Source organism: Vicugna pacos, unplaced genomic scaffold (genome assembly GCF_048564905.1).
Source record: "Vicugna pacos unplaced genomic scaffold, VicPac4 SAC-SAT, whole genome shotgun sequence".
Classification (NCBI taxonomy): domain Eukaryota; kingdom Metazoa; phylum Chordata; class Mammalia; order Artiodactyla; family Camelidae; genus Vicugna; species Vicugna pacos.
Window position 1 is genome coordinate 17,677,266 of NW_027328721.1, and position 15,624 is coordinate 17,692,889.

Here is a 15,624-nt window from a genome sequence, read left to right on the forward strand (position 1 = left end):
GCATGGTGACTTCATGATTCATCAAGGATTTGGGCTTTGCCTTTGCCATCCTTGAGGAATGTGTCTCTTGTCCTCACGCTCCCAAGATGACATCTGAGCCCAAGCCAACTTGTACACATATCAGGGAGAAGAAGGGAAAGGGGAAAGGACAAAAAAAAAAGTCCCACCGGCATCAGTAGCCTTTAAAGAGTTTTCAAAACCCTGCCCGGTCTCTCTGCTTATACGTCACTGTCTATAGCTTGTGACCACCCCTCGCTATAAAGGAGGCTGGAAAACACATTTATTTGGTTCTTTGTAACTGAGCACTTGCAACCCTGGAAAAAATTGGGTTCTGCTGGACAAGGAGAGAATGAGTTGACTCTTGAAGAGGCGTCAGCAGCTCTGCACTCTTCTTATCATACAGCGTATAAACATCCCAGTTAGAGAAACACTTTATCGACTAGAGTCAACCCCTGAATCTTGACCAGGACTTTTTAGTTTGTCTTCTGTCTCTCCCCACTGAGGAACATGGCTCTATGGGGTTAGGAGCTCTCACAGAGAACTCTTCAGCTGTGTACATCCACAACCTGTTCTGAAGCATTTTCCACTGTTAGAGCCATTTATATTTAAACCCATTTCTACTGGTAGAACAACCCATCTAACAACCCTGAGCATTAAACACCTTAAAACTACTCATAATTCACTGACCGAGCGGCGGGCGGAGAGAGTGCGTCAGTCCGCCGGAGCGGGGAGCTGTGTGCACCTCCGCTTGGGACTCATCGCTCCCGGGAGCCGCGCAGCTCCCTTCGCGGTAGCAGAAGCAACAGAGAGCGCCATCCGCGGACCCTCGCGGCGCCCAGGCCTCGTTGCGCGCGCCCCTCTCGCTCTCGGAGTCGGCCCAGCCCGCCGCCGGTGGAGGCGGAGGCGACGACGGGCGACCGCCGCGAGCCGCCTTAGCCGCTGCGGCCTTCGATCCTCCCTCCGCCTCCTTCTTTGCCCCCCCCGCTTCCCTCCTCCCACTTCCCGAGCTCCAGCGTGTCCCGGCCACGCTCGGTGTCGCTGCGGGAACAAAGGAGGAACCCGCGGCGGCGACACCACCTCCGCCTGCGGTTACGACCTGCTGCCGGCCGGCCGCGGCGGCTCCAGGGCGGCCGGCTTACCTATCCCGGAGGCCTCGGCCCGGCTCTACTGCGCCGGCGTCGCGCGCGAGCCCGGCTCCTGCCCCCGCAGGGAGAACAATGGCTCAGGAGACTAACCAGACCCCAGGGCCCATGCTGTGTAGTACAGGATGTGGCTTTTATGGGAATCCTAGGACAAATGGAATGTGTTCTGTTTGCTTCAAAGAACATCTTCAGAGACAGCAGAAGAGTGGCAGAATGAGCCCAATGGGAACAGCTAGTGGTTCCAACAGTCCTACCTCAGATTCTGCATCTGTACAAAGGGCAGACACTAGTTTAAACAACTGTGAAGGTACTGCTGGCAGCACAACTGAAAAATCAAGAAATGTGCCTGTGGCTGCCTTGCCTGTAACGCAGCAAATGACAGAAATGAGCATTTCAAGAGAAGAGAAAATAACTACCCCGAAAACAGAGGTGTCAGAGCCAGTTGTCACTCAGCCCAGTCCATCAGTTTCTCAGCCCAGTACTTCTCAAAGTGAAGAAAAAGCTCCTGAGTTGCCCAAACCAAAGAAGAACAGATGTTTCATGTGCAGAAAGAAAGTTGGCCTTACAGGGTTTGACTGCCGATGTGGAAATTTGTTTTGTGGACTTCACCGTTACTCTGACAAGCACAACTGTCCTTATGATTACAAAGCAGAAGCTGCAGCAAAAATCAGAAAAGAGAATCCAGTTGTTGTGGCTGAAAAAATCCAGAGAATATAAATTACTACTTGTGAAGAGACTGAAACATTGTTTTTATTTTAATATATCGTAGGAAAACATTAAAGAGCAGATGCATGGCCATTTTTCTTTGATGTTCTCCAGAGTTTTACTTCACACTTGTCTGTCTTATAGTTGATATTTTAGGTTGTTTGGGTGTTTGTTACAGGCAGAATTGGATAGATACAGCCCTACAAAATGTATATGCCCTCCCTTGAATAAAATTGGATGAAAATCTGCACAGCAAATTGAAATACACAGATAACAGGGACAAAATTTAGTTCCCTCGTGCCAAACAATATATGTGAAATATCTGCATGTTTGCAGCATATCTGCTTTTGGGAATGTAATCAAGGTGTAATCTTTGGCTAGTGTTATGTGCCTGTATTTTTTTTTTTAATGGTACACCAGAAAAGGACTGGCAGAAGTTTAACTTCTACCATAGTTAAACTTCACGCTGTTAATTTCTACGTGTTCTTTGGAAGCAGGAAGAAAGCTATAAAGTGGATCAGACCTTTCCGTGAAACCAGTATTCGGTGCCATATGTGAGCCTAGTTAAGTAGTCTTCTAAAAGCTGTCAAATAAGACATTCTGTGAGAGGTATACATCGCAACTGGTTACAAAGAGTAAACATCAAGCCAACAGGGTCTTGAGCTAACTTTGAAACTTACTGTGCTGGCCTGCACCAGAAGATATCTGCATTATTCTCATTGCTAAAAATGCATAGCACAGAACTGCACTAGGATTAACTTGTTTACAAGAAGAAATTAAAACTCTACGTTTGGTTTTCACATACAGTAGCTCTGTTGAATAACATGCATCTGAATTTTAAGTTGCAAAGGTATCTCAATAATTTTTCATGTGCATATTTTGTTGAGTGTTTTGGTTCAAGAAAGAATGTTTAAAGCTTTTTTAAAGACTTCAGTTCTTAATGTAACTGTACCCTTCTGCATGGAAAATCATAACCAAAATGGCTGCAGTAGACTTCTTAGTGGTATCCAGCACCACTTGCAGAGGGCTGCTTTATCATATTAATTGTACTTGGGTGTAGGACTCTAGTGTTCTTGGGTGTATTGCATGGGCTGCATTATCTACAGCATTGTACAATAAAAACTAGAAGAGGCAGTATACTTCACTGATGCTTGTCTGGTAATATCACTTCTGTGTTATAATGGAAGGTTTTTTGTGATGTATGAAACGTGTTTTTTTATATATAAATGAGTATATTTAGATTAGTGTCGTGGTAATGCCTGTTTTCATCTGTAAATAGTTAAGTATGTACACGAGGCAATACTGATTTACTGCAGTGTTCAGTCTTAGTTTTTACTTTTATTCTTAAAGCATTCAGTTTTGCTTTCAATTTTCTGTATCTTAGTTTCAGTTAGATCTGCAGATGTGTACAGATAGTTCATATTTATGTATTGCACATAATCATGCTATTCAGCATTGATGCTATATTGTATTATGTAAATAATAAAAGCTATGTACAGAGGGAAACTTCCACTTGTTCATTGGGTTTTTAAGCCATAGTTAGAAATCCTAAAGGGGGATAATTAGAAAATGTTACATATTCAACTTTTTAGTTGCATATGTAGGCTTTGCATGGTTATATTGTAAACTTTTCCATTGCCATCCCTGAACATGATATATTCAAGTGAGAACCATGAGATGAGTGTTGTGAAACATCTTAAGTATGGTATGTAGTAGAGAATTTAATTTTGAAGAAATGTATAGGCAACTTTTAGGATCAAAACAGTCTTAGAACTTGGGCCATATTTGTTCAGTCTTCACATCTCTTCTTTAATTTTTTTATTTCATTTTTTGCTTTATAAGTAACACTTCATGCATGACAATTTGTGTACAAAAACCGGCAAAGTTTTACCTGTTAGGGGTTTGGTTCTAATGTTGAGATGGACCCATGGGCTTGGTCTTTGCAGGTCACAGGTGTCATGTGAGATAAGAAAGAATAAGGAATAACAGTGACATGCTGACCTTGCCAATGCAGTTGCTGAAGTGAGATAGCAGAACTGTGGCTTCTCAGTGATGGAATTTGAAATGGAAATGCCTGATGCACTACCATCTGTCACAGTTCTTTGAATGCTGCTACTTTTGCTTCAGGTGGGAGGAAATATATACTGTACTTAGGATGAGCTAAAGGATAGTTATCTCCTAAAATACGAAGGATATTGAAGTCACAGTTGAGCTGAAGTTCTGGTATTTGGAAGACAAACTTAATTTTTATTCAAAGTTTCAAGATGTATTTTCCCTCTTAATGCTATCTCTGTCATCAAACATTTGATAGATTTTTAAATCTTAAGGTTTTGAAATCAGAGTAGTGGGTATACAGAAGACTTAGATGGGAAGATGATGGACCCTTCAACTTCATTGGTCTGTAATGATCTTTGAAATAAGTAGCATGAAATTGTAATAATTTCCATAATAATTTCTTATGAGAAACATTAATTTAGAACATTTGGCTTTGTGGATTTGATTGGTCAGGAAAATCAGTTGTGGAGAAGAATCAAATGTGTAAAGTAAGGCAGCTAGGAAGATTCAATTTCACCTAGACTCCTGTACTCAAACCTAAATTTTTCTCAGGCAGGACTATAAATGGGCTTTAACTTTGTAATGATGTACACTGAGATAGAAAACATTTCAAGAATATACCACTTTTCACCTTACAGATTCACTTCACATCCCCACTCCAAAACTGTTTTGGGAGGACAGTGATAGGAATTAGCTGTATGGCCTAGAGCTAGTCCTTTTGTCAAATCTATTCTTCAGTGGACTTCATCTGCAAAACTAGAGCCTCTGGTTTGAGCTGGTGTTTCCCACAGCATGAATTTGGAAAGGAAACAATTTTGAGTGGGATGGCATAGTGGTTAAGATTATTGTCCCTGGAGCCCTGCTTCTCTATCTGTAAATAAGTATAGTAACAATGCCCAGCACATAGTAAGTGTTCCCTGTTAAATTTTTTAAGAACTTGGGTTTTTTTAGAGCAATTTTAGGTTCACAGCAAAATTGAAAGAGGTAAGTGCAGACTTCCCATGTACCCTCTCCTGCCACACGTACACAGCTCCTCCGTTACCAACACCTACCACAAGAGTGGTACATTTGTTAAAATTAATGAAAGTACATTGACACATCATAATGACCCAAAGTCCATAGTTTGTAATTCACCATTGTTTTCTATGGGTTTGGACTAATCTATAATGACATATCAATCATTATAATACAGAGTATTTTCACTGCCCTAAAAAATCTGCTCCGCCTACTCCTCCGCTCCACCCCAGCCCCTGACAACTACTGATCTTTTTACTGCCCCCATAATTTTGCCTTTTCCAGAATGTCATATGGGATCAAAAAGTATGTATGTAAACTTTTCAGATTGGCTTTAGTTAATGTTACTCATTTAAGTTTCCTCCATGTCTTTTCATGGTTTGATAACATTTCTTTTTAGTGTTGAATAATCCATTTTCCAGATGTCCCTCAGTTTATCCATATACCTACTGAAGTACAACTTGAAGCTTCAAAGTTTGGGCAATTACGAATAAAGCTGTCATCAACAGCAGTGTGCAGGTTTTGTGTGGAAAAACTTTTCAACTCCTATGAGTAAATGCCAAATGTGATTGCTGGATTGTATGGTAAGAATATATTTGATTTTGTAAGAAACCACCAAACTGGCTTCCAAAATGGTTGTACCATTTTGCATTCCTGCCAGCAGTGAATGAGAGTTTCTATTGTTCCACATCTTCACCAGTATTTAGTGGTGTCAGTGTTCTGGGGTTTTGGCCATTCTAATAGATGTGCAGTTAAATTTCATTGTTTGAATTTGTATTTCCCTGATGACATGATGTTGAGCATCTTACAGGATTCTTAATTTGCCATCTGTGTATCATTGATGAAGTGTCTAGTAAGGTCTTTGGACCATTTTTTAGTTGAGGCTGTTTTCTTACTGAATTTTAAGAGTTCTATATTTTGGATAAGAGTTCTTTATCAGATGTGTCTTTTGCAAGTATTTTCTCCTAGTCTGTAACTTGTTCTCTTGGGGTATTGTTGATTTTAATGTCCTAGATTAATGATTTCTAGAACTTGGAAAGAGAATTGTTTGATAACAAGATGGGTTGCAGTAAGTCTTACATAGTGAAAAGGTAAAGGTCTGTAACTTTTAAAAACTTTAATGTGATTAGAATCATTTTTTTCAGCTGCATTAAATGAAGTTATTTGCAAGAAAACTAAAAATGAGCAAATGTCTACTAAGTAATCTGATAGCAACATGTTAAGCATGCTGTTATAATTGTATTTTTTGAATTGGTACTACATTCACAGGGTTCAAAAATGGATTTATTGATATACACTGAAGCATAGCTTCTCTCATCCTGTCACATGTGTCCGACTCCAAAGACACATTTTAGGTACCTGTCATAAGTTGGAAGGTTTCTCTCTTCCACATCATGTAAACATCTGACTGTGTACAGAGACTTAATTTGACTCTTGTTTGCCTAATTGTTTGCAAAGTTCTTACAGCGATTTTTGTTCATAAATTTAGCTTATAATTTTGGAGAGAATGATGGGTGTGGTTTCTGGTTGATGAGCAATAGATTATACAGCCTTAATAGAAGGGTTTCTGTGGGTAAAGTAGCACATTGTTAATGAAAGTAATTTGAAATTTGAAAAAAAATAAAATAAATAAAAATAAAATAAAACTACTCATATAGTTTACTCTTTAGCTTACAACGTGATTTACACCATCCTCCCAAAGAGGCAGTCAACTGAGCATAGCCACCTGTTCCCCCCAGCCTCACCCCTACCTGGCCTTTAGGTAGAAACAGCATCAGCCTCTCAACCACTGCAGGGCTTGCTTTGAAGTCACAATTTGCTAAGCTGTCCTGGTCAAAGCAGCAACAGTTAAGTCTGCCTTTTTAACTGGAATATTTGTCTGTGAATTTCTAAGTTAATGCATTTTGACACTAACCTGGTTTTTTGATCTTGATTTTCTTCAAGTCCAATTTATGTTCTTAGTGCCTCAGAACTTCCCTGAAGTAGTCTTCCACCTAAATGATGCTACTTTTTCATGTAAACCCTGGGCTGTCGTCTTTACTACCCCATTACCTGAAGAAAAAGGTACTTTACAGTGTTTTTCCTGCCACATCATCTATAAGGTAAATCACTCCTTTACTCTTACCATTGCTAAATTATCTGCCTATGGCAAGAGATCACAGAGAAACTACTAACAGGGGTCTATCCACACTGCCTGCAGTCTCACGGGTCTGGCAAGAAACTCTTTCTATTCCAGACTTCTCCCTGTTCACGGCGCTCTCTTCTTTAGCAAGTTCCCTCTCATGATGCTTGCATCCTGAATGTCTCCTTTCTCTCTGCACCCGTAACTACATCACTAGCTCTGAACCCCTTCACCCATATCATGACAGTGAAATTATCTTAAATAATGAAGTAAAAGAGAAATGATGAGCAGAGTGTGAGAATGACTTTCCAAAGAAAACCCTGGAATGTTTCTGATGTATTTTAGCCATGTACACCTTTTTTTTTTAAGCTCTTTATTCATGAATTTGTGGTAGTTCCCCAAATTATATCTTTTTTTACCAAGTAAATTTAAAGTTCACTAAATTGCCTCAGATTTGATGAAGGACCAAGCTCTGAAATGTGATTGTTTAAGTGAGGCATAGATTAGCAAAATGATTTCCTTTTCTCTACGCATGGAAAAGATTATGCCACATTTAGTGAGGACATACTGGAATTCTTGACTGCAGTTAAACCAAGTTAGTATTTTCCTTTAGGTAGATGCAGAGTGGTTGAGTCTGGTGAATGATTCCATATAGGTGAAAACTTGGCGAGGAGCCTTATAACTTCAGACTGTGAATCTGAGCTGAGCCATAATTTCCACACATCCCTCCACATCTCTTAGAATACATATGGGGACTAAGTTTTAAAGAGATACTGGAATTATTTCCATTTACTCAAGAACTGAACAGAGCTATTAGGAAGAAATCTTCAAGTCTTCTGTGGGATGAAAATAATTCTTACACTGCTGCAAGACAGTGATGGAAGTTTTGTGAGCCAAGAGGAAGGCAGCTGAAAAGGAAAAGAAATGTCATTATGAGCATTTTCCACTCCTTCAAGTCGTTAAAATTGGCTAAAACTATTGAGAATGATTTTTCATTGCAATAGCTCCTCCTACTGTAACCTGTCAAAATAATGGTTCCCTTTCTTTCTTGATTTTTAAGTGTTACACTGAAGTAAGGTAAGTTTATTCAGAATCATGACTGTGCTGATGTTTCTAGAAGCATTCACGCTCTCAGGTGTCCCTTTCTTTCTTAATGAGCATAGGTTTTTTTTAAAAAACAAATTTTTAGAGCAGTTTTAAGTTTACAATAAAATTGAGAGGGAGGTACAGAGATTAGAGTTTGGACATCCACACACAAGAATAGCCTCCTCGTTAACAGCATCACTCGCCAGTATGGTCCATTTTTTACTAACGATGAGGCTACACTGACACATCACAATCATCCAAGTCCACAGTTCACCTAAGGGCTCACTCTTGGTGTCGTATATTCAGTGGATTTAGACAAATGTGCACGATTGGTTCTTAGTAGTGATAATACTGAGTCAACAAGAAAGTATACTTTTTATTTGATAATTATTAGCAAATTTCTCTCCAAAAAGGCTGCCCCAATTTTGACTCCCCAGTAAAGGCGTCTGAGAGTGCTCAAAACTCCAAGCCCTGACCAGAGCTTGATATTTTAAAAGTTTTAATTTGGTGGCCCTCTGAGAGGTAAGATCACCTATTATATTGGCAAATCATTAGTACAGGATTTAAATCTTAAAGTCCCGGGCAGTTTCCAGGAGCCTCATTCATGAAGTGCTATCTATATTTGAAAAACATGACCTAATTTCTTCCTTCATTTGGCTTGCCTTTCTTTCCACTGTTTAATTTCCAGGTGAAAATACCCTCCTCCTCCTCCCCTCTACGTCCTTCCAGGCTTCTGCTGAGTCCTGTTTGTTAGCCCAAAGTCAAACAAACAAGGGATGATCTTGTCATCACAGTCCCTTATTGCCAGAGAAACTTCTCTAGGCTAGTCCTGTCTCAAATCAGCAGAGACTGCGATGTTCAAATTGGAGTGTGTATAAAAGTCAGAGCATTGTGAAAAAGATTTGTGGGGTCTCCTCAGTAGGGTCTCATCCTGTAGATCTAAGATGGAGCCTTTAGGCTGTAATGAGGCTTTGGGAGGGGCAGCTAAAAAGCCAATACCTGATGGCAGTTAAGAAAGGATTTTATTCACCTGGTGACCACTCAGTCACCTGTAAACAACTCCACTGAAGCTCCTTGGTGCAGCCGCATCACATGCCCTTCCAACTGCTCTCTTCACTTCATACCATCTGGACCACTGTAACCTCAATGGAATTGGCAGAACTGTCAGGGGCATCACCATAACTGCGGTATGTAATTGTGTCTTGGGAAGGGAAGGAGGGAAAGGGGGCATCCAGAAGTAGCTCTTGTTTGTCTCGGAGTTTTTCAGCTCTCTCATCAAGTTTGTAGATGTTGCTATTAATTGGTTCAGCTGGCCTGGCTCTGCTGGCTTCTGATTCATTTTGCTGGCTTGATCTGCACTTAGCACGGTTCCCAGCTCATGTATGTAGTCAATACATGTTTATTGAAGGTTCATATGTGCCTGCAGCAGATGTCTTTGGAGAGTCTGACTCTGGGTGGGCATTTGGGTCCTAGAGGTATGAAGGCAACCAAGGTGGACGTGGTCCTTGCCCCAAGAGGGTTCACATTCTAATTGTCAAGTCCACTGCAAACTGTAGTTCTATCAAGTGCTACAAAGAAGAACATACAAGCTATTGTGGGAATGAGTAATCTAACTGGGGGATCAAGCTCAGAAAAGTGTTCCTTTGGAGCATTCAAGACCAAAAAGAAATAAAGTGAATCTTTAAGTCAATATTATCATCTGTTTTGGAGTACTTTAAGTCATTCTAATGGAGAGCTTTCCAGGACTGATGGGTTTGTCTTCTAGAGTAGATGTATAATGTATAGGGCTTCTTAGTCTGGCTCCCTGGTTCATTCTTAAAGTAGGCATCTTTTGCCTCTTTTTGCCAAATATCCAGGCATGTGCTAAGTTCCCTGTGATCTTTCAAATATCAGAGCTAATTTTAGGCCCCAGATGTGGCTTCCAGCCAGAGCGGTCATGTGACCAGCTCCTGATGTGCTCCTGGAAGCACAATGACTACTCTCTGGAATGCTGATCAGACTTCTCTGAGCAGTGTGTTTTGTAGACAGATGACCCCATGGATGGATGAATGGTGAACAGCTTGAACATCCTTATGCACTTGTTTTTCAGATATCTCTTCATCACTGTATATAGGGACATCTGCCATTGGGATTCTGTGAAATAAATTAACTTATTATGATTTGACCAGTCTGCACAGATGACCTGGATACTCTGGTTTTCTTTGCTCCTACTATGCAAATAAGTAGTTACTAATACCTATTAAAGTAATCCAAAAAAAGTATGTGCTGTGGACACAGTGACATAATTAAGAATGCTCTCTGATCCACAGGGAGAAAGCTTTTAATGTGCTTATCACTGATACCATTGTAAGCATGTGAATCCAGAAGTGGCTGTGGAGTTGCAGAGTGAAACCTCTCTGAGCTAATTTCATATAGAATCTGAAACTCCAGCAGTACTCAAATTTGAGAATGCATAAACATTAGAGTGTCTGTAAGGGATTGATGCCCTCTGGCATCATAAGATGAAATATTAAGAAGCAATGGTTTGTGCTTATCAAAATCTGATGATACCCATTTACCCTTCTGGAGAGTGGCCTTGGACTGACTTAGAATTCCTGAAGTGACTCAGCGATTGTCCAGGTCAACTCGACATAACTGATTAAAGACCTAAACTGTTCCAGGGACACTGTGCTGGATGCTGGGAGGTGATAAGAATGAACAAAGTAAGGTTTCCACCCTCAATATTCAATTAACCCCAGGGAATTTGTGGTATAGAAATCACAGTGCAGTTGACCAATATCAAGACAGTTTACTGTAATACCCCTTGTAACATAGGACAAGGTGCAGTAGGTGTGGTTAGTGACCAGGGGGTGAATAACACAGTAACGCCAGCCTTGATGGAGTGACCAGAGAGCATCTCATTTTTACATCTTTCCTAAAATTTTCACATCTAATATAACAGAGCAGTTCCAAACTAAATGAAATCTCTCTGGAAATTATTTTATTGGTCTACTGTTCACTTTTTAACATTTAGTGCAGTTGTTGCCTCTCTTGTGTGGCCACCCTGCCTGCCCTCTCACTTTGATTCACACTATGCCCTCTATCTTCCCACGGCTGAGGCGGCTCAAGCCGCAATGAACACTGCCTTCTGAGAATCAGAACTTTGGAGTATTAGAGAACAACTAAAAAAATCAATCAACTAAAAAAAAATTCTCTGCATAGCCCATTTGGATCCAGTCAGCTATTGCACTCATTCCGTTAAAAACAGGAATGTACTTTTTGCACCAGGGAAAGGTGGGTGGGGGAGGGGAGTAGGAAGCAGGCATCTCAGTCTTAAATAAGCTGTCCTGGCAGGAGTTCTACCAGTGGAGGTTGCTGACACCATGTCGGTCTGCACTGAAGGCCCATGCTGAAGTGGAATGAGGGTGACTTCTTGCAGGGAAGGAGACAGAGCAGCCTGAACCTGTACTCCTACAAGTGTCAAAACCATTGCTCTGGCTGAACTGTAGCTCTTGACCAACTTATCCCAGAAGGCTGTCAATGGTACTCCTGCAGATGCCCAAACACAGCCATGTCCGGAAGGGAGGAAGGCAGGAGGGGTGATTGAGCTCCTCCGCTGAGAAGTTGATGGAGTTAGAATGTTGGGATGGACAAAGATGGAAGGTTGTTCCAAGTGCTTTTTTGGTGCACTTGGAGAGTTAATAAACGGTTCTGTGATTTGAGCTGGGCCTGCCTGGGACTTCAAATTCCTACTCCCTACATTACATAGCCGGCTAGCATTTGGGGGCTTCTCTGCCTAGAAACCATCATGATCATTCAGTGTCAGGTAGTGTGAATGCTTACATTTTCTGGTTTTAATGAATGAGTATCATAGTTTCTCAAGATGACTTTTCCTGTTTTAGAGTCTGTATTTCATAAAGGGAGTTTGATGTAATGTAAAGGGTGTGGGCTTTGGGGTCAAGTGGACTCCAAAGTGGGATTTGTCTTCAAATCCTGGCTAGGGCCTCTGGTAGTGCTATGACTCTGGGGCAAGTTACTGAAACTCCCTGAGCCTTAGTTTCCTCATCTATCGGGTTGTGAGGAAAATGCTCACCTTGTAGGATATAGTGATTAGCAGTGATGTATATAAGGCATTTAACATAATATCTGGCCAAGAGTAGGTGCTGAATAAATTACTGAATCATTTATTTCCTTGAATCTGCCAGCAGGGCTTTGGTATAATCTTCTATAGTCATGGTCAGGGCTCAGCTGTCTAAAATGAGTTATGTATGTGGCAAAGAGTACCTTTCTCTTCTTTCCATGATCCTCTGGGTGAGCCTGGGCAGAATGGATTTCAGAAGTTGCTCTCTTTAGAATCTCCCAAATGGGGGGGGCGGGGTAGAGAGTGGGAAGGGATAGACTGGGATTTCAAAATTGTAGAACAGATAAACAAGATTACACTGTATAGCACAGGGAAATATACACAAAATGTTATGATAAATCACAGAGAAAAAAATGTGACAATGAGTGTGTATATGTCCATGAATGATTGAAAAATTGTGCTGAACACTGGAATTTGACACAACACTGTAAAATGATTATGAATCAATAAAAATGTAAAAAAAAAAAAAAGAATCTCCCAAACAGGGCTGCATCTGGTTGCCTTAGAGGCAGAAAATCACTCTAAGGTTGTGGTCCTATCTGTGAAATGTCAGTCTCCAAACTGTGCCTGAGGATGGTGAAAAGACTTCCTTCCATAACTGTGCAAGCTGGTCAGATATCTTGGCACCACATGAAGCATGGTTTTATGGGAGCTCACTACTGTACATGTTTTGGCTGTAGAGATGGGAACTCTAGATCTTTTTGTTCAGGATTTTCTATTTTGTTTTTGGAAAAACAGGCAGAAAAGTTATTGGAGTTTGACTGGCAGCAAGTATTAGCACACTGCTTGTCTACCCCTGAGATGCTATTTCCTGTGCGAGATGGCCCCAATTCCGGAGTAAAGGGCACACCCAGTTGCCTGCAAATTATATTGATGCTGAACTCATGCTGGCTGCTTGATTCCTTTCTTCATCTTGTCACCTCGGTATGGATTGGTTACAAAGGGGCCAGATGCTGCAGGGGAGGCAGAGGTGACCACAGGCTCCTCACCTGTGTACGCAGCTTCTGTGGGAGGGCACAAGGGGCATACACCCCAAGTGTGGAAAGAACTACTGTACAAAGTACTGGATGAGAAATGTCTTAGGAGGTGTAACAGCCGAGTGCCATGGAGATTCCAAGGAAGGCAATGCTAAATCCAGGGGTGGAGAGTTGGGACATTTTTGGAGAGGAAAACTCCTTCCTTGTGGTTAGAATATCACGTGTTGGGTAGCAGTAAACCAGGTAAGAGGCAAGTAGGTCTTAAATAAAACCATACTCTGTTATTGAAAAAGCAGCATTGGACTAATATGACTCTTAGTCACTTTAACATATAAGAACAGAAAAGGGAACCACTAGTGAACTAGGGCTCCCCAAGACACACACTGCAGACTCTTCCAGGAGACAAAAATGGGATTTCTTTTTAGTGCAAGAGATTATAGCTTATTAATTGAAGCTTAAATACATAAATCTAAATAGACTGAGTGCACAGATTTCTGAAGGCCAGTATCTCTCTGGAGGGTAAGTGAATGTTTTTTTAGAAATGTTACCAGTGTTAACAGTGTCAAGGATCCATAAATCCACCATTCTGTGTTTAGTTCATAACACCTTCAATCCTAAAATAAAGCAAGCCTGGGTGTATGACATATTGATAGGGTCTTAACTGGCTTAAAATAAACAAAATATTTTTTCTTTAAGAAAAGGACTACTTTTTCTTTCTCAAAACATTGATGGCAGAAACATGGAGAGATGTACCAAATTAAAGGGGGACCCACGTCCCCATTTTATCTGAGTTTTATTGTGGGCCTGGAGTGGCCTTTGTATTTCTCCTCAGGGCTTTGAGTTCTTCTGGCAGGGATGGGATTTTATAATTGAAGATTTTTCCATCTGACTTTGGCCCTTCAAGTAAATACTGTATAAGCTTTTCATTTTAAATCATGCTGAGTTTGAAGGGAGTCAAAGCAGATGTGCAGTTCCTGTCTCCACCAGGAGACTCCCCTGCAAGCAATCTCAGCTGCTCCTGGTCTTTATCTGCAGGGGATGAAGATAGACAAAAAAGGGATTTTGTGACTGTGCCATTCAGTGCCTTTTCATGCTGCCCCAGTTACTCACCGTCCACCAGGAACATCCCCCAAAGGATCAGTGCTTAACGCACCTTTCAGCATAAACCCCGAATGGCCCCAGCTCCACGCCTCCCTGCTTTCTCCTCTCTCCTGTGCTGTCTTTGTGCTCTGTCTCCTCCCCACTCCTCCCCACCATCCTCTCTGAAACCTGAGTTGTTGCTCACTTGCTGCCTGGGACGCCCTTTACCCCACTCTCCATGGTAACTTTCCAATTGTCTTCCACTCCACAGCCCCATAAAACACCCCTTTTCTCTCTTGTAGCCACAATCTTTCCCTCCCCACTGGCTTATCTTTTCCTTCTGCTCATAAACATCTTGTTTTTTTCATGTCTTAAGAAAGATTAAAAACAAAGAAACAGCGACAATGAAAAACCTTCCTAGACATGTAATGGTCATTTCTGATTTCTTTGATATCCAGACTTCTGATGAGATGAGGCTGTATTTCTAAGCTGTTACTTATTCCACTAAATGTTGCTTTCCTCTCCAAGCTCTTCAGACAAACTGCTCTTCCGAAGGTTACCCGAGGCTCCCTGAGATCAGATGCATTGCAGTCTCTCCATGCCCATGTGAGCTGACTTTGTACAAACTATGACATTGTCAACCCTTCCTCCAGCCCCCTCATCCTCCATCCTTTAGATCTTCTCCACTGCTGGCTCCTTGTCTCCCATCTGTTCCTCAGAGGCATGTGTTTCCCAGGGTTCTGTGCTGACCTCCTGTTTGCCAGGCTACGTTTTCCCCCAACTTGTCTCATTTAGGCCCAAAGCTTTGGCTGTCATGTCGAAACAGATGACTCCTTAATCTGGCTTTCTAACCCCAATTCCTCTCCTAATTACAAAGTCTTTCCTGAGACTGCTGAAAAAAAATCTGTGGATATGCATCCAGGCTTTTTAAACTCAAAGCACATACGTCCAGTTCATCTCCAGTTTATTTTCCCATCTAACCCTGCCTCTCCCCTGGCAGCCCTCATCTTTGGTAGTAGTGTCCATCTCAAAGACAGGCAGGCTGGGCCCCTTTGACCTTCACTCTTGTTGTCTGGTCAATCCAAAGTACCCCCAGTCCAGTAGTGGTGGGGTCAGAGAGTTCTGTGTCACTAAAGAGGGCTGGTGTCTGAGGAATATATTTTGGACATCAGACTGTACGTTTTCCCAGAGAAATGTGCAATGAGCAGAGATTGTGGGCACCACGATCCACAGAGGGGCTGTGGGAAAGGGACTCAGATCAGGTTTGGGAGGTGCCTGGAAGACAGTGATTCTCTGATGCCCTCACATGGACTTCTAGAACAG

At 41.6% G+C, this 15,624-nt stretch overlaps 1 pseudogene across 1 annotated transcript; it reads left to right on the forward strand.

Moving 5' to 3' along the window:
* Nucleotides 1–993: 993 nt before the first annotated feature.
* On the forward strand, nucleotides 994–2,097 carry LOC140692165 (AN1-type zinc finger protein 5 pseudogene; annotated as a pseudogene). Its single transcript, XR_012067752.1, has one exon. The product of XR_012067752.1 is annotated as an AN1-type zinc finger protein 5 pseudogene (transcript).
* The last annotated feature ends 13,527 nt before the right edge of the window (nucleotides 2,098–15,624 follow it).